Source organism: Tachysurus fulvidraco, chromosome 12 (assembly GCF_022655615.1).
Source record: "Tachysurus fulvidraco isolate hzauxx_2018 chromosome 12, HZAU_PFXX_2.0, whole genome shotgun sequence".
In the NCBI taxonomy this organism is placed as follows: domain Eukaryota; kingdom Metazoa; phylum Chordata; class Actinopteri; order Siluriformes; family Bagridae; genus Tachysurus; species Tachysurus fulvidraco.
This window is the reverse complement of record NC_062529.1, coordinates 12,930,984-12,958,497: the sequence shown is the minus strand read 5'-3', so window position 1 is coordinate 12,958,497 and position 27,514 is coordinate 12,930,984. Positions and strand designations below refer to the sequence as shown.

At 36.1% G+C, this 27,514-nt stretch overlaps 1 long non-coding RNA gene across 1 annotated transcript; it reads left to right on the top strand.

Moving 5' to 3' along the window:
• Window positions 1–350: 350 nt before the first annotated feature.
• On the top strand, window positions 351–22,715 carry LOC113659419. The gene is made up of 3 exons (XR_003444636.2): window positions 351–453; window positions 21,568–21,674; window positions 22,169–22,715. It is a non-coding gene; the product is annotated as an uncharacterized LOC113659419 (long non-coding RNA).
• Window positions 22,716–27,514: the final 4,799 nt, after the last annotated feature.

Below are 27,514 nucleotides of genomic sequence, written 5' to 3'. Positions count from 1 at the left end.
GAGGAAAGAGAAAATGATGGTTGTAGCGAGCTCATGGTTTTCTAGGATTCTCACACCACAGACTGTATATTAAATTTATCGCCATGGTTCCAGCCATGCACCACAAAATCATGATTTAGAGTTGATGCAGAGAATTAACAAATCCAGATGGTGCATTATCTTATGGGACAGGGAAAAAACCCAGTTTATTTAAAGGGAAAGCCTGTCATTTTTTAAACTGTGTGTAGCAGACAGGGATATGGTGGAATATGGAAAAAGGGGGTGAAATCAGTCAGAGGAAGTGGAAGGGTAATTGGTTGATCCTACACACCTGTTCATTGTTTCATAATTGCCTATTTACTCACCCCTTTCCCCAGTTGGTCGTGATGCTAAAGATGCAGTCACTAAGGGTGGCTAAATCATAGCGGGTGGTGGTGCTGGTTGAATCATTGTGACTACCACCAATCCTGGCAGGTCAGTGATCATTACTGCGTGTTCTTTGCTGTAACATGTTCATTTATCTCTTCAATTACAAGGTTTACAAGGTTTGTGTTACAGCACAATCTGTTCTGAGCTTTGGAGATTTCACTGCTTCTTCATTTCTTTGGTCTCTCAAGAAAAAATACATTTACTCATTAGATGAGACTTTTCACATATGAGAAATTAAATAATAAAAAATACCACAAACTCTTTCTCATTTCCCTTTTTAACAGTCACTCACTGAGTTCTATTTACAACATGGAAGTGAATAACACTTATGTCAAACAACTTACCGCCAATAAGGAGTAGTTTTTAAGAGGAACATTTCATGAAGCTATTTCTTTGTACATTTGCACACAACACTTAATTGGAACAGTGAACAGGACTGTACAAATGTTTTCACCTTAAAAAAGGGAGTGCTTGACAGGAGAAAAAGGGGAACGATTAGAAGAAAACATTTTTAAAACAAGACACCATTACACAAAACTAAGCAGTAACTTGCTAGCAAAGTAAACAAAAGAAAGTCAACAGTCATGATGCAGAGATTGGAGTAGTTTGCTAAATAAATCAAATACTGTCTTAACATAATGTGTTGTACATTTCAAAACAGCGTTTATAACAGACTTCATTTGTCAGAACCAAAAAAGGACACTGAAGTTATCTGACTCACTTCACTTGTGCTAGAGAGTGATGTAGCACTTCTTGAGTTTCTCACAATGAGAATTGGTGAGTGCTGAATGTTTAGAAATGCAATGAAATATAGCCACGGATTTATTCTTTTAGATCAACTGTAAGCTGTTGTGGGGAAATGCTTCCCTTGTTACATATCAGCTACAGCCTGGTGGTGGTGGTTCTGGCGGTGGTTGAAGTCTGCATCTGCATCTTTGTACTGACCAAAAACCTCACATGACCTGAATTCCAAAGATAATGCGTTCCTTGGTCTTGATAAGCAAGCTATTTTTAGGCTACACCATGAAAGTGCAAAAGTACAGTTAAAAAAAAAAAAAGATCAAACGACAGATTGCATCAATTTACTCTGATGTGTACTTTTTCACTCTCTCATGCCACGACCTTCTCACTTGGAATATATTTCAGTTGGTAATTGCTTGCCTTCTGCTGAAACGGAACAGAAATTCAGAAGGGAGGTGTGCAGCTTTCGGGCGTCTTTTCAACGAGAACACCATCTGAGCTACTGTGTGTGACTGGCATGTTTTTCCCATTTACATCACTAGATTAGACACTAACACAACTCTAGCACGCACTTGGACATGATGGCTCTGCTAAATTTGTGGGAATTGGTCCATTTACTACAGGAATGTGACAAGCTACCTGAGCCTGCATTTACTGAACATATGGCATACAGGTCTGCCACGTTCTCTGCACGGAGACTTTAGTATCAGAGTGCTTTATGCTTCGAACTATAACTGCCTTTCTCTGGGACACAGCAGCACAAATCACTCGGTATTATACCCTGGCAAGATTTTACACACGATATTTCTACATAGCATTTAAGCTTGTCTTAAGGTATGTATGAAAAATTGTTTAAGTAAAAAACAAACAAACAAACAACAAAAAAAAACCAACTCTGGCATCAATGTTTATAATTTCAACTCAAAGGAATGCTGTAATTTAATTTGGCTTTCAGTTCTGTCTGTAGTTGCACTAGAATGTAACTCTGCTCTTGACAACACTTAATCTTCTTTATAATCAATAAACCAAAAAAAAAAAAAAACTGTTTTCATCATTAAATCTAAAAAAGCATACATTTAATAACTGTGTTTTGCAAAGAATTAGGAAATGTACAAAATGTGGTTTCCTAGACACAATGTTAATAACATGGTGGCATTCGGAGCATTCTTTGTCAGAATTTTATTTATAAGATATTTATTAAACATTTACTTTCTAGTGGGCAAAGTATTGTACATTTAAATTGACCTTAACTGTTAATATCATAATTTCAGTCAAAATAAAAAAAAAATATTAGAGCACACTTTTCTTCTTCCCATGATCTTCAAGAAATATGGGTGATCAGCTTCCTGTTGTACATATAACCTGTTCACAAATGCATGTAAAGAGAGAGAGTAAAAATGTCTTTTTCTTGGTGTTTGAAGCATTTGTGTAACCTGTAACAATGAGATGCTCCATATCCCTCCAGGCATAAGGCTTTTGAGAAAGATTTGGAGACAGAACTGACAATCACTTTTCTTTCAGCTTTGCCAAATCTGTCATTAGGGTGAATGTTGGTGTCAGTTTTCTGTACAAATGCAGATCTAAAAGAGATCTTGTAGTACTCTTTTACAATTTCGTTTGTTCCAGATTCGAAAAGACTACTTGCATTACTTAAAAAAAGTTTTTTACATCTCTAATTCATTTACTTTCTGATTCAAACAGCACATCTTTTGAATTATTATTTTAACTTGAACCCATATATTACAGTGAGATACATTTTAGATTCAAATGTGAATTGCACATAATACAAACAGCTAAGAGCTTGCTGACATTTCATTTTTAGAAAGTTAAGATAAATTTGTTAATGTTAGTTACTGCTAAGTAATATTTGTTTGTGCTGTAGCAAGATGCCAATTGATCTCTTTATGGAGTTTCATATAAAGGAATTTTCAGTACAGCAAATGCTTGTTTCTTAACAAAACACATTTATAGAGCTTCTATTTTATGTTCAAAGGACTGTTGTGGCTGCAGGTTTGTTTTTCATCCTAGCCAGACACATTTAATACATGTTTGAAGACCAGAATCAGATATTTGAAGAAGTGGAATCAGGCATGACTCCTGTTTGGTTGGAATGAAAACTTGCAGCCACACAGGCCTTTGCAGATAAGATTAAGGACGTTGTTGTAGATTTTCTGACAACTCTAATTTTCCCCTAAGTAACTCTGCTCTGTGATGGAATGGCATCCTACAGTATCTTGCATCCCAGTGGATAGGCTCTTGATTCACTATGAGCCCAAACTTACTCATGTTTGGCTGAAAGACAATGAGCAAAATCTTCTATTCGTGTGATGGGGTCTTGCATTAACTTGGGTTGTACTCCCTTTTCCATCCATATTATCCTTGACGTGTATGATTGATTCATCTGGAAAAGTACTACTCTAACTTTCCAAAATAATTATAAATTTGACCAGTAACGGCATGGTAGCAATAGCACTTCAAAACTTATAAGCATTCAACTTAGCCATTTTAGCTAGCCTCACATTTATTTAGCATAAAAGCAAAACATTTTTTTTTTTTGCAAATTACAGCTAATTGCAACAATCCATGAACACACTGTGTTCAATTTAAATGTGATTCAAAAATAATAGTTCAATTAACTGGCATATATTAACCGTTGCTTTTAATCATATCTTCCAGCTAAATGATGAAGGTAACATGTGCAGGTTATTTAAGCAAGCTGTGCTCTAAGCTTATTCATTATGATTCCATTTTATAGTTGGCCTGTTAACAATGGTAATTTTTTTAAGAGAAAATAAATTACCTGTCAATTGTGTTGTGTTGGCCAATGTCATTTAAAATAAATCACTGTCTAATATTAGAGAGCTAAAATTGAGGTGGCGGGCACAGTTTGAATAAACATGACCTCTCGGTCTAGGTGTTAGGAGTCATCTCTTTGCTTGTTATTCGTTACAATGAACTTATTGAATGGCATGCTTTGCAGTTTAAAGTGTTGTCTTAAAGAGTGCAACATCATTATACAGTACACTGAGCATGTGGGTGACCTTTCTTATAATCATTTATTCTGATCGATAAACCAAACACTGACAAGCTAGATCTGTTTATGAACTTTCTACAGGTGTTATTTAGAAGATTTTGATTGTCTAAAGTGGACATATTACCCAGTGGTCTGCAATGTTACTGAAACTGCGCTGTATAATGACTTAACAAACCAGACCACACCTCTAACTCTATGCTCTCTCCTCTCCTGCTGGTGCACATTTGCATCCTGTCTGATCTCATTATGTCTTGAAGCCAGCGTGCATTGGTCAGCCACCATCGGGATGCTGAGTTGGGCAACTGTGCAAGTGACATAGGGACCAGTAGAGTGTGAGACTGTCAGTACATTGCACTGATTAAAAGAGCACCTGCGGCAAAGGAAGGAAGAACAAGAGAACGAAAATAAGGCTTGGGTGAGAGACATCTGCCCTTTGGAGTAGGCAAACAGATGGACACTTGCGTGGGATCTGACAACTCAATAAAAAGGACAAAGTTTGGAAGGAAGATGAGGATAATAAAGTGACCTCTAAGATTTTGGGCCATGGTTGCTCTTCAGTTAATACCTATAGAAATGCTCTGAGACCTGCTAAGAACCTATGGAAGACAAAATATGTTAGTCATTAGCTTTTAAGTAAGGCTACTTGTTATTTCATTTGTGTAACTTTTCTATAAGATTTTGTTTTCTCTCCATGTAAAAATTACATTTATTTCAGAACCTTAGCTATAAATCTCTTTGATCTCCATGGTGGTGCACATACTCCCTGCCGTAGGTGTATACAACTCTCCCTGGTCCAGCTGATCTGCCTACTCGCAGAAAGGCTCCCGGACTGAAGCATGTCCGTGCCGTGGTACTAAACTGAGAGAGTTATGGTGATTGTGTTGCTCTGGGATGCAGCAGTTTTCATAGCTCGGCACCTCAGAGCGCCGCTTACGACCACTTGTCAGGGTGTTTTCCAGTGATGAATGGACACTGTCTACATGATGAAGTCTTCCTGGGAGGTTGTTTGCTCGCAAATATATATTCAGTCAGGGTTGTGATACTTTTAATCATAACACAACATGGAATCGAACAGAGGTCTTGAACGCTGTAAGGATTTATGGTTAATTAATCACATGGGAGAGAATTAATCAAGTCCTAATATTGCTGTAATGTTTCATATCAAATTATGCTTTGCAGTGGCTAAAGTGTAAGTACAATCTAACATCTTAATTTCCACAGGCTGGCAGGCTTAAATTGTGGATATTAATTAACAGATGGATGTATTTGGCACTTGGCTAGATTTTTTACGTCATTTGAAGCAGTAGCAGTAAGGTCCACATTCAAGTCAGCTTATTTAAAGAAATGAACAAAAATGGCATAATATTTTTTTGGTAAACGATCGGATCACGATACATGCATTTTGTTAGGTTTTTTTTGCAATAATACAATTGCAAATTGAATTACACATTACTTAGATTATGATTTATTTATTTTATTTTAATTAGGTTCTTGATTATTTTTCAGTAGGTGAGTGTTAATTGTTATATATTTTTTAAGTTTAACATCAAAAACATATATAGCTAGATTATCTCATTTCTAATTCATAAGGCCTTTAGATGAATAATAGATGCTGTCCTTTGAGACTGCTGCCCTTGTGCTTTCTCCTCCTAATATTTGAGAGAATAGAAGATAGGATCAGCCTGTGGTTTCTGCTCTTGGCTATTGTTTGGTGTTATTCATTCTACTAGAAACACTGTGGAAGAACCTACCATCCTAACAGCCATAGCTGTTTGTTGTAGTTGGAGAGTGCTGAGCTGTGAGAATCATGTTGTCTAATGTTGCTTTTCATTTACTTTTTTTTTTATCTGTTTCTATCACATCAAGCCAAACTCAATACATATCTCCTTTTTTCCTCTGCCTTGGATTTGAATAAGCTACCAAAATATGTGCTTAGTCTACAAGAGCTGACTGAAAACGAAAAATCTTACTCTTTACCATACATTTAAGACCTTTTATATTCTACTACTTTTTAATAAAATGGCTACATTTGATGAGTTTAAATAGATAGAAACTCAAGTGCAGCGTATGCACAAATCATTCGAATGGGCTGTATTTAAAATAATAATTAAACATCCGCTCATTACAATAATTCCACTTGTGGGGAGAATGAAATGCCCTGCAGCCAAAGATGAGAGGATCTGCAAAATCCCTGCTACATAATCTATCCAGAATAATCAAGATAATTATTTCTGCGATGTTTTTTCCAGTGGAATTACCATAAAAACTAATGATGGGGGAGCAGAAGGTGGGGGATGATGACATGCTTATGAATACTAGCAGATAAAATAAAGGAAGCAAATGGATGAGGAGTTTAAATATCCAAGTCTTTGTTTCAATAGGAAATCTCTAATCTATAGTGGAGAGACTATTTTAGCACAAGCAGGAAGGCTACACTTTTTAGTCCCATAACTACATTGATGTTCATTACAGTAAAAATACATTAATATTAATAAAACAGCAAGGGTCAGTCCCCCAACACCTGACAGTAGATGTTCCTTTGGGAATAGTAACAGCTAAGCCTGTCGCTAATTGTTAAAAATAATTGGTAAAAAAAAATCACTCCATTGACCTTGACTTCCAGATCAGTTTGTGAATAGTTGGATATTGTTTTGTATATTAATTGCCTGCTAATACGATTAGACTTGCTATTTCATAAATTTCTGATAAGATCCTTTTGTAATAGCAGGTGGCATGCATAGCAGGGTAGCACAAAAGCTATGAATTCTTCTTTTCTAATGGGAACACACACTGGTTATGCTAATGTAGGCTGGTGGAATCAATAATCAATTCAGTTTTGCCCTTTTGAAGTGAAGACGACTTCTGTTAAAAGATGTGTGCGTGTGGGTTGCACCAACTGCATCCTTGGGTTGAAAACATGCTGATCTGGAGGTAACGCAATGTTCTACACCTCTCAGTCCATGAAGAATCATCTACCTTCACGTTTATGGACCAAGGCGGCCAAGCAATCCTAAAGCCATAAAACGCAGTAAATTGTAGGGCACAGTTACTGTATAATCCATAATGATATTAGTGAGGTCCTGTCAGATAGTAAATACCAAGGCTAGTTGCAGTGCCTTGTGATGCATTACTAGCAGGTCTTGAGCTGATAAATAAACGCTTAGTGTTGCTCCCCTGACAGAGCATGATTTTCAAGGTAAACCTTTTTTGTTTGTTTACTTGTTTTCATGCCAAGAAGTACAGGTGCACATACACTACATGAATGTACAAAATTCATTGAAATTACTTGTCCTCATAAATGTAAATGTAAATATCTTCTTCTTGCTTAATTAAAATATTTGTGATAAATAGCAAATAAATAAATAAATACAAATATAAATACACTCATTGTTTTTTTTTTGCACAACATTGATTTGAATTTATAGTGTTTCAAATGAAGTTGTTAATCATCACTCTAAGCATCTAAGCTATTTCACTTCCTACACACACTACTCATTACTTGTGAATTAAAAACAGACCCTAGACTGTACGGGGTCTGTATATCCTAGCAGTTTAAATCCCTCCACGTAAACACACTTGTGTGATGCAGTCTTCTCTCATTAGTGTAGGGGTTAGAAAACACGGAGTTCCTTTGATGTTCTCTGGGATGTTCACTATTGTGGTTGGAACAAAGCTTCACCCCCACAGAGAACAGGAAGGTAAACTTTTCCTCTTTACCCTCAGGCATTTCAAGAGCTGTTTGTTAGGAAGAATTGTTTTTCATTGCCTATGCAATCATACATCCATTAATTTACTAATCCCTGAGCTTTTTTTTCTGGGAAACTGAATAGGAATGTTGCACTGACCAGGACAAATCATAAACTGAATGCAAATTGACAGTATTAAGTTTGTGCCGTGAGATAAAAGACTGACAAAAATAAAATTCTTCCAAAGCCTGAGAGAATGAAATATGGAGTGAGCTTTTTCTTGTGATAATTTGATAGTAGACCCAGAGGATTACAGGAGCAGATATAAATCAGGATTTGTGGACTATGTAATCAATCCCATTTAGAAATATGTAGTGTTCTGGGAGAAGCTTTTCGATGTTGCTGTGGCAGAATTCTGGAAAATAGCCAACAAAGATGAGAAACTGGGTTTTGGCCAAAATTCCTCAACCTGTGAATATATAGACCCAAAACAAAATGGAGAGGTTTTCCTTTTTTTTTTTCTTTCTTTTTTTCCCCTTTTTTTAAACGTATTGCAGGATATTTCTTTTCAAAAGCACCGTTTGCCATAGTAATTCAGACATAATCCCCTAATCAATTCAAATGTTCAGTCTTTCCATCTCTATCTCCTGCATATACAGTATACAGTACTTGATCCACATTTAACCAGCTCATTTAGTTTTCCTGTGTTGGTACGTACGATGAGTCTGATCTTGAGATAGTAGGCATAGGTACAATTAGGGACTGCTGTTAACGCTTGGTCAGCTAATACTGATCCTGTCCCTTTTCTTTCACACAAGCATGTAGAGTTCTAATTAAAGCACAGTGCTTTGGTACTTTTCAGTCAATAAAACATGGTTGAGCAATTTGTGATTGCTTACAAAGCTTAACAGGACAGATCAAAAAGGACTGAAATTCAGATACTGTAAAAGCTTCTGACTGTAGATTTTACATGACCACATTTTCTTCTCCAAACATTTTTAATTTATTAGGACTGCCTCAGTTAGAGTAATATTTATGCATTACAAATTAGTGTTCTCCATCATTGTACTCTGAATTACTGTGCATAATTGTATACATTTTTGCAGAAAAGATGAAACTATGCAAAATAGATTTTTTTCTACAGAACATCTTTTGTTGTTAAGCCTTCTGTATATCTCCCTCTAATATCAAATGAATTAATGCTTAGCTACAGATAGTGGACCACCCTAGCCAATATTAATGTCACCAGTATAAATTAGGAATCATTAACATGACAGCATGACTAACATTATTGTATATCATATTTATACATGCATTCATCTTCAGTAATTATACTCTTCATGGTAGCACTGAATCTGGAGCCTGTTCTGGGAATGCTGGATGTAAGTGAAAATACGCCTTGGAGGCATTGCACACATTCACACAGTCATTCACACCCAGGAGTAATTTAGCTTATACAATCCACCTACTGGCATGTTTTTTGGAGGTGAGAAAAATGTTGAGAATAGGAAGAATCCCAGGCAGACACTAGAAGCAAAAGTGAAACGAAACTATGCAGCTATAAGATGGCAACACTGCATGCTGCACTATTGTTGCCACCCTGGATATGATATGCATCATATATATGATATATTATATCAACCCATATACAGGGTTGTGGGGTCCTGGACTCTATCCTAGGGAACTTGAACAAGGGATACCTGGACATTGTGCCAACCCATCACTGGGCACAACTGCAGACACCATGGACAATTTACATTTGCTTGTCACATAAAATTTCACTGTGCTGTAAAGCATTTATTCACATATCCTAACTTTAGAGTTTGGGGTCAGAGCAGAGGATCAGCCCCTAGAGCAGGAAGGGTTAAAAGCCTTACGCATGGGTCCAATGGTGGCAGCTTCACAGTGCAGGGGCTTGAACCCTGATCCTCTGAGCAACAATCCAAAGAGTTAACCACTTGGGCCACCACAGTCAGCTTATTATGCATGTCTTTAGACTGGCTAGAAAACCAGAGTACACAATGGAAACCTCCAATGCACAGGGAGAACATGCAAACTATGCACACAGATTAGAGACAAGAATCAGACGTCCAACTCCAAAGCTGTGAGATAAACATGCTAACCTCACTGGATATGATATAACAAAGTTAATTGTTTTGATGTTAAGCCAAAATCATCTATAAGAATTCCTTTAAGGCTGTGATGGTTTTCTGCTCTGCACTCTGATGCAGCTGATGAAACACTGAATGAGGCAGTAAGCATTTACATGCACAGCAGAATGCAGAGTTATCGACTGTGAGGAGAGATAGAGAGCCTCGGAATGGGACTCATCTCCAAGTCTTGATTACAGCTGCTTTGTGACACTTCAGAGAGTGATGTGGTGGACAGTTAAAACCACTATAAATATTCAGGACAAGTTTACAGTGTGTGGTGAAGTGCAGGTATAAAAATCACATCTTAATTGCTTCTCACTTGTGGAAGAATTGATTTTCTCTGCCTTGGGTTATTTTGCTGCCTTTGCTTATTCACTTGACTGGAACTACTCACCATTTCTTTCTATATTTAAATAGCTTTTTTAATACTTTTTTATTGCATGATACTTTTGGTATCTTTGTCTTGTATTTGTGTGCCAGCCCTGAACTCCCCACCTCCCCATCTTGCTATTGTGATCACAGCCTCCTACTTTTATATTGACTAGATCACTAATTGCAACTTATATACACACAGCTTTTGAAGTTGGCAGGGAAGTTGGGTGATTTAGACTGAGGGATTAGCTGCAATATCACTTCTCTCTTTCTCTCTCTTGTGTGCTATCTCTCTCTGAAATGATCAGATGTACGACCTTATAGATAGAGCTTTTATGCAGGTATATCTTTCTCCCTCTGGCAGGTACACATTGCCTCTGATCATAGATCATTGATCCTGACTATCAATATGTCCAGCCCCACCAGCATATCAATGCTCTCTTCTTATTCTGGATTAGGATAAATGGTTTTCTTTCTTCCAGAACTGGCCATGTATTGATTGAAGATGGCAGATTGTGATGTACTGGTAATTAGGCCACCAACTTCTTTCAGTTTGATTGTTTTGTCTCAGAGTCTTGGCATAGCTGATTCACAGACAGCTGGCAAGAGATGAAGAAATTATTTAAGGCAATGTTATATTTTTAACTTGGGACCGAGGTGTTGATTTTACCACATGCTACCATAGTGCTTATTTCCGATAATACTAACATGAAAAAGTCTCTTTATTTCAGGTCTTGAGGTTTTACACATTGGAATAGCTCCGGCCCTTGTAGATTAATATTTAATATTACCTGTGCATTTCACATATTATTCCCATATGGCTCAGTACTATTTTATTTATTTATTTATTTATTTATTTGTACAGTATATAAACTAATTTTATATTTATTTCAATTAGTTCTCTCTGAGCAGAGATGTACTCTTGTTATCTTTATGCACTAAATTCATTCAACACCAAATAGCCCAAAGATTCCACAAGCTAAATTTGTCAACTGTCAGATTCATTCTATCACAGCAAAAAAGAGTAGTGGTTAAATTGCTTAAAATGGACTTACAGTAAATCTTGATTTTTCAGGTGTTGCCCATACAACCAAATATTTGTGCACTGGGGAGGCATTTACCATAGCCAAACCCTACATATATACCTGACTGTTTTATTATGGATGTTGTTTGCTTTAATCAAACAATATTTCTATAGAATGACAAACTGATTCAGTGACAGTCTTCAGGGATACTTCATTGGGGAACAATGCAAATGTTAGAGTTTTAGAGAATAATTGTAGAGTATAAGAACTGTAAATAAAACATACAATAATACAATGATTATAAACACGATTAACTGTACTTGGTCATACACCTTGAGCTACAATGAATTGTTTTATTTAATGTAGTGCATTCACAAGAAGCAATCATAAATTACCCTATAACATTGTCTACATATTTTCATTATTTGATTTACTAATAATGGTAAAAATATGATAATAATTATGCATCCAACCCCTCAGAAATAAATATGATCTAAACTGTGAAATTATCAAAGTATATGAAAATATAAACAAAAGAGAGATTTCCATTGAAAACCACACATGATCTGATGGCTGTATTGACTATACCAAGGGGAAGTTAACTGAATTTCAGGAGATGAATTACTTTAAATTATTTTATTTGAATTATTGGTAAATATTTGACATTTATACACATTATGTTATTATTTAACTGGTCCAATATGTTTGACCAAATTCATGTAACATAGCCATGTGGGTGTTTGATCTCCAGTGCAATGAGATACTTGTTAATGATAATTCACCCATTTCAGTTTTCCTCAATCAATCCAGCCTTTTCCCAAAGGGGAGATGGGTTAAACAGGGTCAGCACCTCCTCATCACCTGGGTGGCATGTGCTGAGGATGTTTCGAAGAAAGCCATGTAAAGAACAATGGGGCCCAGGAGAGAAGAGAAGAAGAAGGGGTGGGGGATTGACCTTGTACATAGATGGAGTGGGGCCAGTCATGCAGCCATCTGTCCATGATGCTGAAGAGATGACCGGTCATTATTGTTGGACCAGCAGGACTCCTAGTAAGAACCTTACTGGAGGTGGCATAGCAAAGAAAAGCTTCTAGATTGTGAACTTTAGTTCTGCTGAGGCTATGTGTAGGCCATTTGTCATTTTAGCAGCAATAATGTGTGCTGCAGGGGATAGTTTAGCAATTTGTCTAAATATGCTGTTCCCCTAAAACCCACAGTAAATATCACTCTTGAAAGTGAAAGCCTCCATGAGAGCAACTACAATCCTCCAAACACTTTGTGCTGATGTGAGTCAGTTTATCAGATGGAGACTATGTACTTTTGAAGGCTGAAGTGTTGCTATTTAAAGATTACTGCAAAAGTCTAAATCCATGCTGTTTCTATCTGCAATCATTCTGCAGACAGCTCAGTAGTTTCTGTAGGTTTTGAAATTGTTCTTTCTCTAAAAGGCAAAAATGATGAGACACCGGAAAACATAGCTGCTGTTTTGGCTTTTTATCTACAGGCGGCTTGATTAAGACCGAGCTACCATTAAAACCCTATTGGTTGCTTTACTGGATGTGGAGCATTGCTATACTTTTTCAGATTAAAGGAAGAAACTAACCTCTCAAGACCCATCGCTCATTAGACACTGAGAGCAACTAGATCTGACCTCTAATCTAAGCCACGTTTGTGTCATTATCACCTGTTCATCATGTCTTCTCATCTTATCAACATAATCTGCTATTCAAGATGTCTAGACAAACATGCACACATACACTTGCACAAAACATGCACATGTACACTTGAACAAAATCTTGGTATTTCCAGTGACATTTGTATTGGTATAGAAATGTAATCGAGCACTGCCATTCCCTCCTAATGCTACCGTTCCTTTTCAGGGGCTTTTACCAATCATTGTAGCTGCATAAAGCTCAGTCTTTACAAAATGAATAGATAAAACTAATATTCTGTTCTGATGTAAATCTTTAGAAACTACTTTGTTGAGAGTGTGAATTCAAACACTGGTCAGCCTTGTAAGATTGTCTTATATTCTGACTCGCAATGTCAACAAGAACAAAACTTGAATAAATTGTGTACAAAGCCTCCAAAATAATCAGACCTGCTCTCTGAGTGTGTTCTCTGGTCATCAAATCCGTGCAGAAAAGAGTTTTTAAAATGTCTCTTCCCACCAACTTATCTCTCAATATATTCCCCCTAGTATTGCAGGGTAAAAACAGAACTGCTTATGAAAAACTACAAATTCTTAAAGCATAAGTGCCTTATTTCATATGAGCCATTATGCACTACTAGGTGACGTGACAAAGAAATTTAATGCTGAATGTTTTTTTAAAATTTTTTTTTTATATGACCTTTCCTGCATCTATTGTCTTGTCTGGTTGTACCGCCCTCCCCTTTAAAGCTTAACATACTGTACTGTTTATAATTTAACTGATTGAACAATGTATAAAACACAAATGAAGGGCAGAAAAAGAACCTTGCATATATATATATTTTCAGCCAGAGAGAAAGAACCAACTTTGAAAGCTAAGTCGGCAAATAGAATTGTGACCATGCCACAAGTTCCTTGACTCTGGCATTAAAAACAAGTTTATGGTTGCTTCTACTGTAGACATGATGAGCAAGCATATAATCTTCTGTAAACCTGTCCCTGTCACTGGGTCATAATCCCAAAAGGATACATGATTTTAAACAGTGACCAAAATTAGTGGGAGGCTAATCAACCGACTATAAAATAGCTTTTACTGATTATGTGCTGTTAAATATTCACTGCTCGTTGCAGCTGGAGTTTTATTATGTAGTAATAGTTGCAGTGGTCTGAGAAAATACTGGACTAAAACAGATGGATATCAAGAGGAAATAATTTATCTCAGTCTGGGATCTTCAGTTGCACGAGTATCTTAATTTGCCATTAATATCCTTAACCTTAGTTTTTATTCCTTGCCCTTGAGCATGAAGTTATTTAATTTCTGACCCAACATGTCAGTACATGTTTAGAAAATGAATGCCAAACACAGATCACAAGATATTTAGTTTTAAGAATTCAGATTCTTAAAAAAGCGAAGCAAACTGATTCCTTCAGCATGGGGTATTTGTCTCATAAACTAAGCTGTTTAATAGCGAAGAGTAATTCTGCAGTATGATTAATGCTGCCACACCTGACTAATGGTGTCTGAACTCAAGTGACCCTACACTTGGAATAAATGAGGGACACTCTGTCCACCTGTGTCCAGGGGGTTGATGTTTCAGACTGAGGGTCTGAATTAATCTATATAATAATCCCACTCCTCATCAAACCCAAATCTAGTCTTAGACATGTTTTAAATTCTGATAAAATAACTGTTACCCATATGGCAAATGTCTCAATCAATAGTACTTTTATATTATGGTTCACTTAAATTATATCATTTAACATTAATTTACATAAACCACATATGTCAGTATTAATACACTGTAAACAATGTAAAAAAGTCTAGCATTAGTTTGTGTGTTTTCTTTAAATAAACAATTAAGCCAAATTATCAACATCAGCATTAGCCAATATTCATACATTTTAATGAAGTCCAATGAATCCCAGGTTAGCAAAATTCAGAACGGAGGTGGAGACCAGAGTTCAGTAATTTATCAACATTTAACAACATGTTGTATTTAATATACCTTAATTTATGTGGGCTTTTTTAGTTGATGAATAAAACAGTCACAGTAAGGTGTATTTCAATATCATTGAAATAAATGTCAGATAAACCATGTGTACAAATCAAGTGTGGTTTAATTATGCTGAAGTTCATGTTTTGTTAATTTTAATTAATGCATTAAATAAAGATAGTTAGAGAAGGCTTGATTTAAAGTGTTATCAGAGCGTGTACATGTAGAGTGCTCTTATTGTAAAGGGTGGGATAGGAGTGCTACATACATGTTTTCTACTCACATAAATAATTGTAATGTGATAAATGGTCGATCATGTCCACTGAAAAAAACAGCTGATGTAGAATAAACATTTAAATGTAATTTTCCTTCTGGGACTACATTCTGATTAATCCTGTAGAATAGATAATACAATATTCCCAAAGGATAATTAAAAGGAGGCTTGTGCTGTAGTCATCTCTTAATTTTAGGCAATCAAAATCCAAGACTTTAAGATACCAACTCTGCTACAGCAAATCTACACATACACAATGGAGTCCAAGATTTTCTGACCACATTAATAATCTCTGATATATTTTTTTCAATTGAATTTTTAAAAAATATTTATAATTTTTATTTATAAGTGATAAATAATAGTTAATTTAGGAATCTGCACTGCTTCTGGGTGCCTATCTCAATGTAATAATGTGATTTGAACTGTTTTTTTATACAGAAGGTGTTCAGGTGATACTGATGGATTTGATCTAAAATGGATGGATTTTGATCACAAACTTGGAGTCCATGCAGCTGGAATGCCATTTAATGCAACAAGGCGATATACCAATTTCAAATATTTTCCTTTTCAAGTCGTTGCCAAACAATATAGTTCGTAATGCAAACAATTGTACAAAGGAATGGAAAAGCATTATCACTAGTGTTCTCAGATATTCTCAGATGTGTGTGTATATGGAAGTTGCTGGACAAAGCTCCGTCTCATGGTGTGGTTTTAAGTTAATTTGTGTCATGTCTTGCTTCTTGTCATTGATGAATGTGAAATATCTGGAAATGGAAAAATCTTGTTGGCAGTAGGACTAAAAGGCAACTGTAAGCAAACAGGACTTTGATCAATGGAGTTCAAATAGAGCTTCTGTAACAGATAGAACTGTTGTACCGGATACTGTGAATTAGACATGTGTATGCATTTAAAAACATCTGCTTACTATGGAATGGACTATTGTATTTTCTAATCAAATGTTGTACTTTGCAGTTGTGCTTAATGAACAATGTGTGTCAATGTTTCTGTACTTTCTTCTCATCTCTTGGTTGCTGTAAAACACATACTGTAAGCTTATACACAGCACCTTTTTTCTAGAGCAGACCCCTGCAGACTATTCAGTCCTCTACCACTTCACTCTGTTCTTGCACCCTGCTGATGTAAGTGGGAACATTTATCTGTCATTCGCTACCATATTCAATGGAACACATTTGGGTGTGTGCAGAGGGTGTCTGCAAATTATTATTTTTCTTTTGTTTTGTCTGATTGTGAAGATCTGTATCACAATGAAAGTTGTCCCTTTTAATCTGTGAGCTATGCATGAAAGAATTCAATATATCAGCTTTGTTCCTTGTATTATAATGATAATGAGTTTCATGTGGGAGATCGTAGTGGGTGTTATATAATATACATTTTCACTGTGGCAATGTATGCTCTCAAATATATACTGTAAATAAATAAGTAAATAAATAAATTAAAAATAGCTCCTCAGATCACTGAGCATTAAACATTTCAGGGATCTGACCTCTGATGCTGTTCATCATACACAAACTGATGGCTATGACCCTGTATTTACAGTCCAGCACAACTTCCATGCTTTTAGGTTTCTGATACCTGTCTCTAGATACTTTACTTGAGTAAATGGTAACGTCCTTGTGTCTATGTTGATGTTCAGACCGGAGCAATAGAAAGTTATTTGAGAATAGTTTTTCCTTTGAGTAGTTCTGTGTTCCTCTAGGTCATGTTCGCTTTATATATTTCATTAGACCGGTGCAGCTAAATGCACTAAATAGCAGATGCTTGTGCAGGTGCAAAATAAAGGGAGTCATACATTTTCATTTTCCATTTAATGCTGGGGAGATTGAAGGCCATCACCTGCCTACACATCGATTTCACTTTCCTACAGATGTGGCAGGTGAATCAACCTGGTGACTGAAGAATTAATTTGACTCTGATATGAACTTTGTACACACTAGAGCAGAAATCATACAATAGATAACGAGATATTAGAATGGCATCTTCTCAGAGATGCAGACTCAACCATCACTAGCAAAGTATAAAAACCATGAAGTTTGACCCTCGATCTTATTTTCATAGAAGCCGTTTTTTGCATCATGTTTACTTATTATAAAACCGAATAAACTGAAGTATTCAAAGGTTGCAAAGGCTTATTTTCAATAAATGCAAAACATTTCAGAAGTTTGCATAAGCACATCAGCCTATTTGACCACAAAGATTTGTATAATTACTTAAAAATATGTTGTTTTCTGCTGGGCTGCCTGAAACCATGTTCTACATCAGCATATTAAGAGAGTTTTTGGTTCTATTAAATCTGGCATATAGATTTATTATTTCCAACAATGAAGCACTAAGCCCCAGTTTTACTGTAACCCTCACATAATTACATGAACATATTTGATTTAATGTGTTTGTGGATTCAAAATGACTGGAGGCACCAGCAACTTATAATTACAGCAATCAAGTTCAGTTCAGTTTATTAAATTTATGAAAAAAGGGGTTTTGTATGATATAGGGCTGAAATTGCAGTATGGAAAGATAAAAAGCACAAGAAGGAAAGCAACAAGTTTCTGGCAGCCATCATTATACTAAAAGAGAAGTGTGCTGTGACTTGTTCTTGCAGTCCTCGGAGTGTAGGAGTGAGTGAGTGCATTCAGTCCTTACATATGGAGAGTGTATGTGCATTGGCATTTAGGGCTTACAGATGTGGTGTGTAGGTGTGTGTGGTCCTGAGAGTGCTCATTAGAACTTTGTAGCTCATATATATCAGACTGAAGATGTATCTAGCCATTGGTGTTCTGAATGTGTCACGGCCAGAAGGCTTGCCATATGGTGAACAATAAGACTCCGTTTGCCAACCTGTTATTACAGGGAAGATTTGAGTCTCAGTAAAAAGTCTCTGGTGAAGACAAGAGTGCTGTGTAAGCAGCAAATTGTGTGTGTGTGTGTGTGTGTGACTTGCGTTTATCTTTCAGAATGTCTGTTGGTTGCAGACTTTTGTGCCAGATGTGCCTGTTTCTCCTTGCATGAGAGAGAGACCTATAATTAAGCTAAACTGCCTCAATATCGCCAATTGTGTTTTTCATCCCTTTATTTCCACTGATATCTTAAGAATGAGCTGATTGGTGTCTAGAAGGCTCTCTGTGCGGAGTTCCTGCTGTGAAGCGGCATACAAATGAAGTGGAAACGGGTGGTGTTGTGGACTTGTTTTATGCTCGTTCCCTCTAGGAGATATAAGAGACAAGGCTTAACACCTCTTAGGCACTGCCTCAGGTTGTACCCTGTGCACTCTGCCCCCTGACACCCTTTTACTTTTTGTTATACATACTCTTACTGACAAAATTGCAGGTATTAAAAAAAACAAAACATAAAAGTGCTTCTGTTCGGTAGAATGTTTCAGGCTATAAGTGAACTTGTAAATCTTTATACATCTGCAGTGAACCAGCAAGGTTCATAAAGCCCTCTTTCCTTAGCCTTGTTTTGCAGAGCTCTGGGCAACAGACATGCCAGAAGCGACAGATATAGTGCCAAGTCGGATAAGCTTGTAAAACCACCAAGGAATCAAAAGCACATTTTTAGCTAAATGTTCAGAAATGCTGTCAGGTTGTTTCTGTGAGTCAACCTTAGACCATGGAATTCTGGCAAAGCCATAAAAATGTAAGAGGAAGATTAAATTGTTTCTGTAATTCAGCTATGGATCATGAATGATTCGGTAAAATAATAAATAAAATTGCGGAACCTGTTATTTACATAATAGATTAATATTTATCCTGTATTGAGATGGCAGTCAAAATAATTTAAGTTTCATATTTCAAATATGCTATTGGTTGTCAACATTACACTCTGCTTGTATTACAGAAGCATAAAAATATTTTGTATTCAATGTGACCATCACAGTTACCAAACACCACACCTCCAGAATTCAATAACCATAAAATATCATCATAAATGTAATAAAATGTCATTATAAATTAATCCTACACTTTGAGCATCCTTTGAAGCTCCATAAACCCAATATTAAAAATGGAATAAATATGGTGCTACCATGAGTCTGCCTACTTTTCCAAGAGTCTGTCCACTAAAACTCTGTGAACAGATAAGAAGGGCTTTACTCACAGAAGCAACTAAGGGTCCAAGTGTATCAAGACACCCATCACCTAGACAGTCCATACAAGTTTCTGTTTGGAGTGTGCCAAAATTGTTTGAAATAGTCAAACCATCAGAACAATATCCCTAAAATGATGCAGCAGTGTGGTGGTAGCATTATACTGATTGTTGCCCCATGACTGCTTGGTTATTTTTGGTGGACAGCCTTCTCTAGACAGAGTTAAGGTTCTGTCATATTCTTTATTAAAATTTATTAACATTGATTTGTGGGAAGTTCATGATTTACTCCACTGCTGTTTACCTTCATATAAATCTTATTTTGTGCCTAATGTAGTGAATGCTGACACTATCATATGAATCCAAATATCTTGCACCAATTACTGTACCTGGAAGGTCTTAATTAGTGATGTGACCCTTTTTAGATATCTTGGTTCCGTTTTGATGAAAGAGCTACTCTGTCACTCTGAAAGGCTTTGAAAATCCAGAAACCTCTGGAAATGTCCTATTCTTTGTAGCCTTCAGTTTGCCAATCTTCCTATGAGAACTGGTATTTGTCATCATCTCCTTATTAACATTCTCTCGCTCTCTCACTCTGTCACCTCTCTGCCTCTGTTCTATTTCTTACTGCCTCTTTTTCATTTTCGCCCTGTCTGAAAACAATAGCCAGAGGCTATGTAGTGCCCCAGGGGGTTTAACTAGAGTGGACCAGACAATTATTTGCAGCATGATGGCAGCTGCACGTGGTGACACATTTTTTTTGGTAAGACATCACCTTGTCTGTCAGTGCTGAGGAGAGTAAATGAGGTAAAGCATTACCTAAGCCTTGTGTCATAAAACCATGTGTCATAGAGACCATCCTGAGGTGTGATCTTCTGTCCCTGTTGATCAATGTTTCCGAATAAGGGGACTTATAATATTATGGTGTTTATACAGTATGATGTTTAGAAATTTACAGCCAGTATGCTGCCATAGTTCTAAACCAAATAATTGAACTCAACAGAAATCACATTTATTTAAAAGTGCATTGTTTACAAGTCATTTGACCAGTGCAAGAGAGTGTCTGTTCCACAGTTTTATATGATTTTAGTTGAAGAAAATTTTCACCCAACAATGCAGCCAATGTTCCATAAAAATGCCACAGTACAGGGTGCAGGGCCATAACAATAATAAGATAAGAGGCCATGCTTCTTGCCACTGAAACCAACAGGAAAAAGTTTAAACCTCATTTTGCATCTAGTTTAATTATAAATAAAGACTTAAAGACACATTATACTTCCTAAGTGTGAATGAAGTATTTCTTTCAGGATGTGTATTTGCTTATGAAAAATGCCAGATGCAGTTACTCAGAAGAATCACTGAATGTATTTTGCTTCATTGACTAACTTGGTGCCTGCCTGACTAATCCTCATTTGCTTGGACATCCATACACTAGGAGGATGTAGTACATTATCAAGAACATCCATTACTGCTCAATTTTTTTCCAGATACAATCTTATCAATTTTGCCTTGTTTTAAACTTAGTACTTATCACCATTCAGAGCAAATAGCATATTTAAAGCATATCACTGTATGTTTGTTATGCATCATACTCACAAACACACCTACCCACTTTATTAAAATGAAACAATTATACGTTCATCAAATCGGATTCTATCACCTATTTCTTTAGAATGGTAATTGCATTTGGTAGGATAATGTGGATTGTTTATAGTGTAAATAGTGTAATAGAAATAAAAACAGTCCTATTGACACTGTAAATAATCCTCATTATCCAAGACCTACATCTTATAGGCAAATAGGCTATGGTTTCAATAGGCTAAGAAGCATCTTGTTTTATTTTTAAATAAAACTATATTATAATCTTGGATTCTACAAGCATTTTTTTTTGCTTGGAATATCATCTTTACTTGAAAACAAACAAATGTGTGGCACCATACAGGCTTCGTTACTTCTACCTGGAGAGACATATTTGTTGGCTACACCATCATAATGATGTTTGAAGTGTTAGAATTTTATTCATGTTTATCTGAATACTGGAACAAAAATGTGTTTTATTGTCTCATGGTGAGTTTTGGCTTTTTACACCCAACCATAAAATGATTACTTTTCCATTGTCTGTTATTAGGCCTTTGTGCCACAGAATTACAAAAAGCAGGACGATCTGAACAAGTGGACACAATGCATGGATGCTCATAGGTCACTTGCATGGCTTTTCATGCTAACCAGGCACAGGTAATGCTTTTTGTCTATACTTTAAAATAAATATTGTGTTTTCGTAATTATTCAAGCACAGAATTTGTACAGGTAAATTCTTTGCTTTGTCTATTTACTGGGTGTCCCAAAAGTCTAAAATGTTTCATACTTTTTCATCCGTATATTTTATATATGCATATTTAGACCATATTGAAACAATCCTTATTAATCTTTATGATAGATTGACTGACTTATTAATATTGCTTGATTAATTTTACACATTTGTTCCTGGACTCACTTGCCATCTCACAAAATACTGACTCTATTTGTGACAGTCAGAAATCTTATTCTCATGTGACATCTGTCTGGAATCTAATGAATAAAAAAGAGAAACACAAAAATCACAATCTCATTGTAATATGTGAAAGAATTTAGTTCTTTTCATTAACTGGCATGGGAAGTCTGGTGATATATCAAACCTAATGAAACATGGGACAATATATTGGATTAATCTGCAGGAAACTTTCTTTTAGACTGTATGAGAAATGGCGGAGCTTTCCCTGGAGATGACGGCGTCCTCTGATTACCACCACAGGCAAAATATTAAAGTGTCCCACAACACAGCAAGAGCTGTTTTCAAAGAGGAAACACCAACAGCTGTTCTAAAATAGCTTTAGTACATCTGTAAGAGAGAAACATTACAATTACATAATTGTTATGTTTCAGATCTCCTTTGTAAAGTTCTTACTTTAGAATGTATTGATGATAAGGCACGTACATTAAATTATGGGCAGTTACAGCAATAAACAATACAAGTTAGAAAGATTTAAATGTTTTTACAGGCTTTTCTAAATAATGATTTTGCATTAATTGTAGTAGGAATCCAACCATGTTGCCTTTAGTTGTTTGAATTCATGCAAGTTACATATGAACTCAGGACGAGAAAATGTGTACAGTGATAAACTCTTGTTTTAGGTTTTGGTGCAAATACAAGCTTCTTCATGAAAATACATGTACAATAAGTTCTATACTATGCTATTACTATTTACAGATGTGTATAAAAAACACTACCACTTAAAAGTAGTATCAAATATTATTTGGACAACTGCATCAAAGTAAGCAATATCCATATTTCATGAAAATTGCTTTGTTTAATGGACATGAGATAAGCAAACACCACCTGGAAAATGTCATCACTGTGTCAACTGTCAGAAACCCTGTGTTCATACTGAATAAGCAACAATTGGCCATAATTGAAACCATTAGTGGGCATTAACAGAGCACTTGTGTTGCACTCCTACGGTTTATTCCCTTCTATGCCAGCCCATTACTGCTAAACACTTAAGCAAGGCAGCATGCATAGTCCATTATTCTTTTAATTGCTCGTTTATGTTTGTTAATTACAACCCCGGCTAACAACACATCATATTCAAACCATATTCCAAAATAAGACACAAGTCATTAAAGCCGGGGTGCTAAAGCCGACACAAGTGATCCTGTCATCTCACATTTCCATTCAGGAGCCAGTCAATAAACAATCTGCATATCATTAGTCTATCAATATTTAATACCAAAACACTAAAGGTCTTTTTATCCCAAACTCAGAGTTTTGATGTTTAATGCTTTGAAATATGCCACAAAAAGCGGAGAGACAGTCCCCCAGGGTCTGTCTGTGTGTGTGTGCACGTGTGTGTGCTTGTGTGTTATCAGTCTGTTCTTTAGAACATGTTTCTGTGTATTTGTGTGGAGGCTGTATATGTTGATGTGGTGACGTTTTGTGTGCGTGTGTGTGTGTGTTGACATTTATTGTGAGGTCCAGAATGCTTCTCCAAATCCACATTGGCTATCAACACTTACTTCCTATGGCATATGTGCTTTCATACTGATGATGGTAGTGTGTCTATTTGTGTGTCTGTGTGTGAGGGAGTGTGTATATCAGGCAGAATGTTAATGACCAAAACAAATGAGCCAGCTAAGGCACAATTAGAGGAAAGTCATTGCTATATGTCGCCTGTAAATGAGCAACATGATGGCCTCTTTACCCCCTCTGGAGGAAGGCTTTAGGCAACTGGGTTGTGGAGCCATTAAAGCTCACTAACCTTTGACGGCCCGGGTCGAGAGTTATTTTATACAACAGGGAGTTTCAATGCCAGCCAGTTTCCAACTTTGACTCTAAAATTTGGTTAAAACTGGTTACATATGGTTTATTATTTGAATAATTACTAATATGTAATGTATTATTTAATATTATTAAATGTAGTATTTATGATCACATTTATTAAACGAAAAACAAATATTATATTATATTAAGTGATGTTTATAAATAGATATTTATGTCAAAATGACACAATACAAATTTCATATGTCATATATAATAATCTAGAACACAACTGTGCTAATGAGACACAAAATATAAAGTCAGTCTTTTAGAGCTTAAATCACCTAATATACCATAATACAGTCCATCAATCATTAGGTAATATATTGTATCTATAACTGAATAATTATGACTAAATAAAAAAGAACTTAATTTTCAATTGTTGTAATATTTCCTGCTTGTATTATGAAATATGCGAGTGTGGTTAGCAGTGTGATGTGGATAAGCTTATTATGGATTTAACCCACGTATTATGGTTTCAGCACTCCCAGGGAGAGATACTGATAAGTGTATGGCACAGAAAATCTGTCCATTAACATTTAAATGGTCTCTCATTATGAGATAATATTATCAAAGAAAATGAAGTATTATTGTAGCACTCGGATCTTAGCCAGTCCAGATGAGCTCTTACTTTCCTTCAGAAGGTAATGAAAACCTCTTAAAATGATTTTAATGAATTCTAAAGTTTGTACTGTACAGTTCAGAGATTCAGGTATAGGCTTATAATCCGATGCTCACCTTGTGTGAAGAGAATTTTCTAATATTCAAGTTTCATTTAATATCACAGTTTCTTCTTTGGTTTTCAAGTAAAGTAAGGAGATAATGTCATGTATTATAGCTATAATGTCTTTCAATTCGATATTGAATAAAAACAAAATACTTTGTTTCAGATCATCCTGCTAACAATACCTGATGACCACAGTAATGATGACATTATTATCAGTATTAACAATGCCGAATATGTTTGTTAATAACAATGATGCTGTCAAATCTGCTTTCAGGTACTTCATCAGTGCATGTTAATATACTGGTAATTTGTAATATGTTGCACATATATGGCCATTTTTAGTGGCCCTGAGTGACACTTGCCATATGCCATGTGTGTAGCACTATATCATGAATTTGACTATTACTGGCAGGTGTAATGTGAGTCAGTGTTTCCTTTGTTCGTCTGGCCACCAGTTTATAGAGAACTGGTGGGGACTAGTGATTAGACTGCATTGGAACACTGCCACCAGATGGCTGAGCTGCAAACGTTACCTATTATAATAATTTATTGTACACATTTCCAAAGGAAATGTCAAACAAAAAAAAAAATCAGTTCTTCTAATATTTTTTCTTCTTCAATTTAGTATAATACTAGAGACAATAAATATGGTGCCAAGTCACTTCAGATGCTGCAACACTCCATGCTGTTTTAAGCACTTAGAAGGACTGAGAAACAGATCTGTCTAAACATGCATTTTATTCACACACAATTAAACAATACAGGCAAATTTTGATCAAATGAATGATGTTCTATTAAATTGTTTATAGTCATATAAGATACGATCCAGCGAGTAGTGTTTGAAACAGCCCTAAAGACCTAAACTGAAAGCCTTCTCCATTACACCATCTCTATGCAATGAACAGCTATTTATGGAACGCTGCCTTTGTATTGACCTCCACGCTTTACTTCACACTTGATCAAAGCACTTAAAAACACAGACAAATTTGGCTGTTTCTCCTCTCTCTTGTTGAGTGAGCTCTTTCCTGTTTCAATGCAATATTAGCATACTGACTATTAGCTTTGGAAAGGATCACACTCCACAGGCATTTAAATAACCTGCTAATTAAGAAGCAAGTAACCGTTTCTAATCTGATTAACAAAAAATAAATGGCTTTTTTTCTCACTAGTTAATATTCTGTTTAGTAATTAATCATCAAAACTGTGAAATATGGCATATTTTTGGCCTTTCACACGTTATTCGTGATCAGACATTTTGCAGAACTTTGAGAAAATATTCTTAGATTAAGATAAAGTTAAGTCCCTGTACCCTGAGTAAATATTATTTATCAAAAAAATTATGTTCCCAATAGACCTCCCAATGTTTGCAGTGCATTCTGTTTTTCCTTACTGGTTAAAAGTTGTTTTAAATGAGAGTAAACTCTTGCAAAACTTCACTTGGAGGAACGACTGCACTTCACATTTAGATGCTTGATTAATCTGAGCCATTGTATGGCTTCTATTGGTTTATTAATCTATTACCTAGTTCCTGTAAACCCATGAAAAAGAAGCTCTCAGTTCAAAGCAACCACTCAGTAATGTGAACTGGAAATGTACTATATATGTGTGTTCTCCTTTATGGCTCCCTGGATTGTCAGTCTGACACCATTTCTAGAGGTGGCATCATTTTTCAGGTTAATGGTGCATTTTGGGATGATTTGATGTCTTTAACCTGGGGGTGGTGCTGAGTTGGAATCTGTGATCGAGAGGTTGCTTTGCTCTCTTACTCTCTTCTATCACCATGGATGAATGATGCGCTCATTGGTCTGTCATACAAAGCAAATGCTTTCTAATATTCATATTAATTATTGATCAAATAGACTTTTCCCCCACACTTCAGCCCTAGAGGCAAGTTGGTTCTGTCACTGGCAGAGACATAAAGGCCACCACATTGTATCAGGCTTCCATGCCATAATGACTGTCTATGTTCACTAAAACCCACACCACTTATTGATGTTAGAAAGACTGAGTCCCCAGCTCAGGAATAATGGGGGAATAGGATTTGCTGTTCTGACAGTGTGACCTACTGAACAGCCCCCAGGTGTCCCGTTCTACAGTAGAAAAAACCTTACACTTCCTCTATAAACTCATCCACAGGAGCAGCATGTCCCCTGAGAGGATTCAATTAACCAGTCTTCACATTTAAGAGATTTTAATCCCCCAAGCTCTGTTTATCTCCGTAGCCACACCGTGCTTGGACCAGAGTCTGGAACAGTAACGCTTGGATTAGCGCTTTGCTCCTGTCGTTTTGTGTACCATACCTCTCTTCTGTAGAAAGATAAAGTGAATTCAAAACAAATATTTAAATAAAGTTTTAACCCTTTCATGGTTTCTGAGAGTTAAGCTACCTTTCTGTCCACAAACCAGAGGCCTTAAAGCTTTGTGACTTTCATATGTTGTTCGACTCGTAAACTGATGAGTCGAACTGACTCGTGCCTGTGTGTTCGTACGTGCGTGTGTGCATGCGTGTGTGTGCACCAGCACATAAGGGCCAGCTTTAGGCCTAAGGGACCCTAGCAAACATACATCTAACACTTTCAATCAAAAACAAATCTGTTTTCATGCCATTTAAATATTATAAAATGTACTGCTATTAATCTGATGTGTTTTATGCTTAGCACAGTCCCTGACTTTGTCTTCACACTTCACACGATAAAGCACTGATTGTGTTGTTGCTGTGTCTGTTGGGGGAACAGATAAATCCTTTCTTTTAATATTTGATTTATAATATCAATGTTGAGAAAATAAGGGTTGATCATTCAAACAGAAAATAGATTTTTGTTTTTGTTCTGGTTTAAAGCATGTTGCTTTGTGCTGTCACAGTTGGCTGCTCGTTTCATTCACATAGCCCCAAAGACAAGAAAATATTCATTAGACACAAATCATTAAAGCAGCTACATTCTTCTGCTTTGTAAATGTCTGTGCAACCTGTGCAGGTTTTAAGTGCCTATGCAT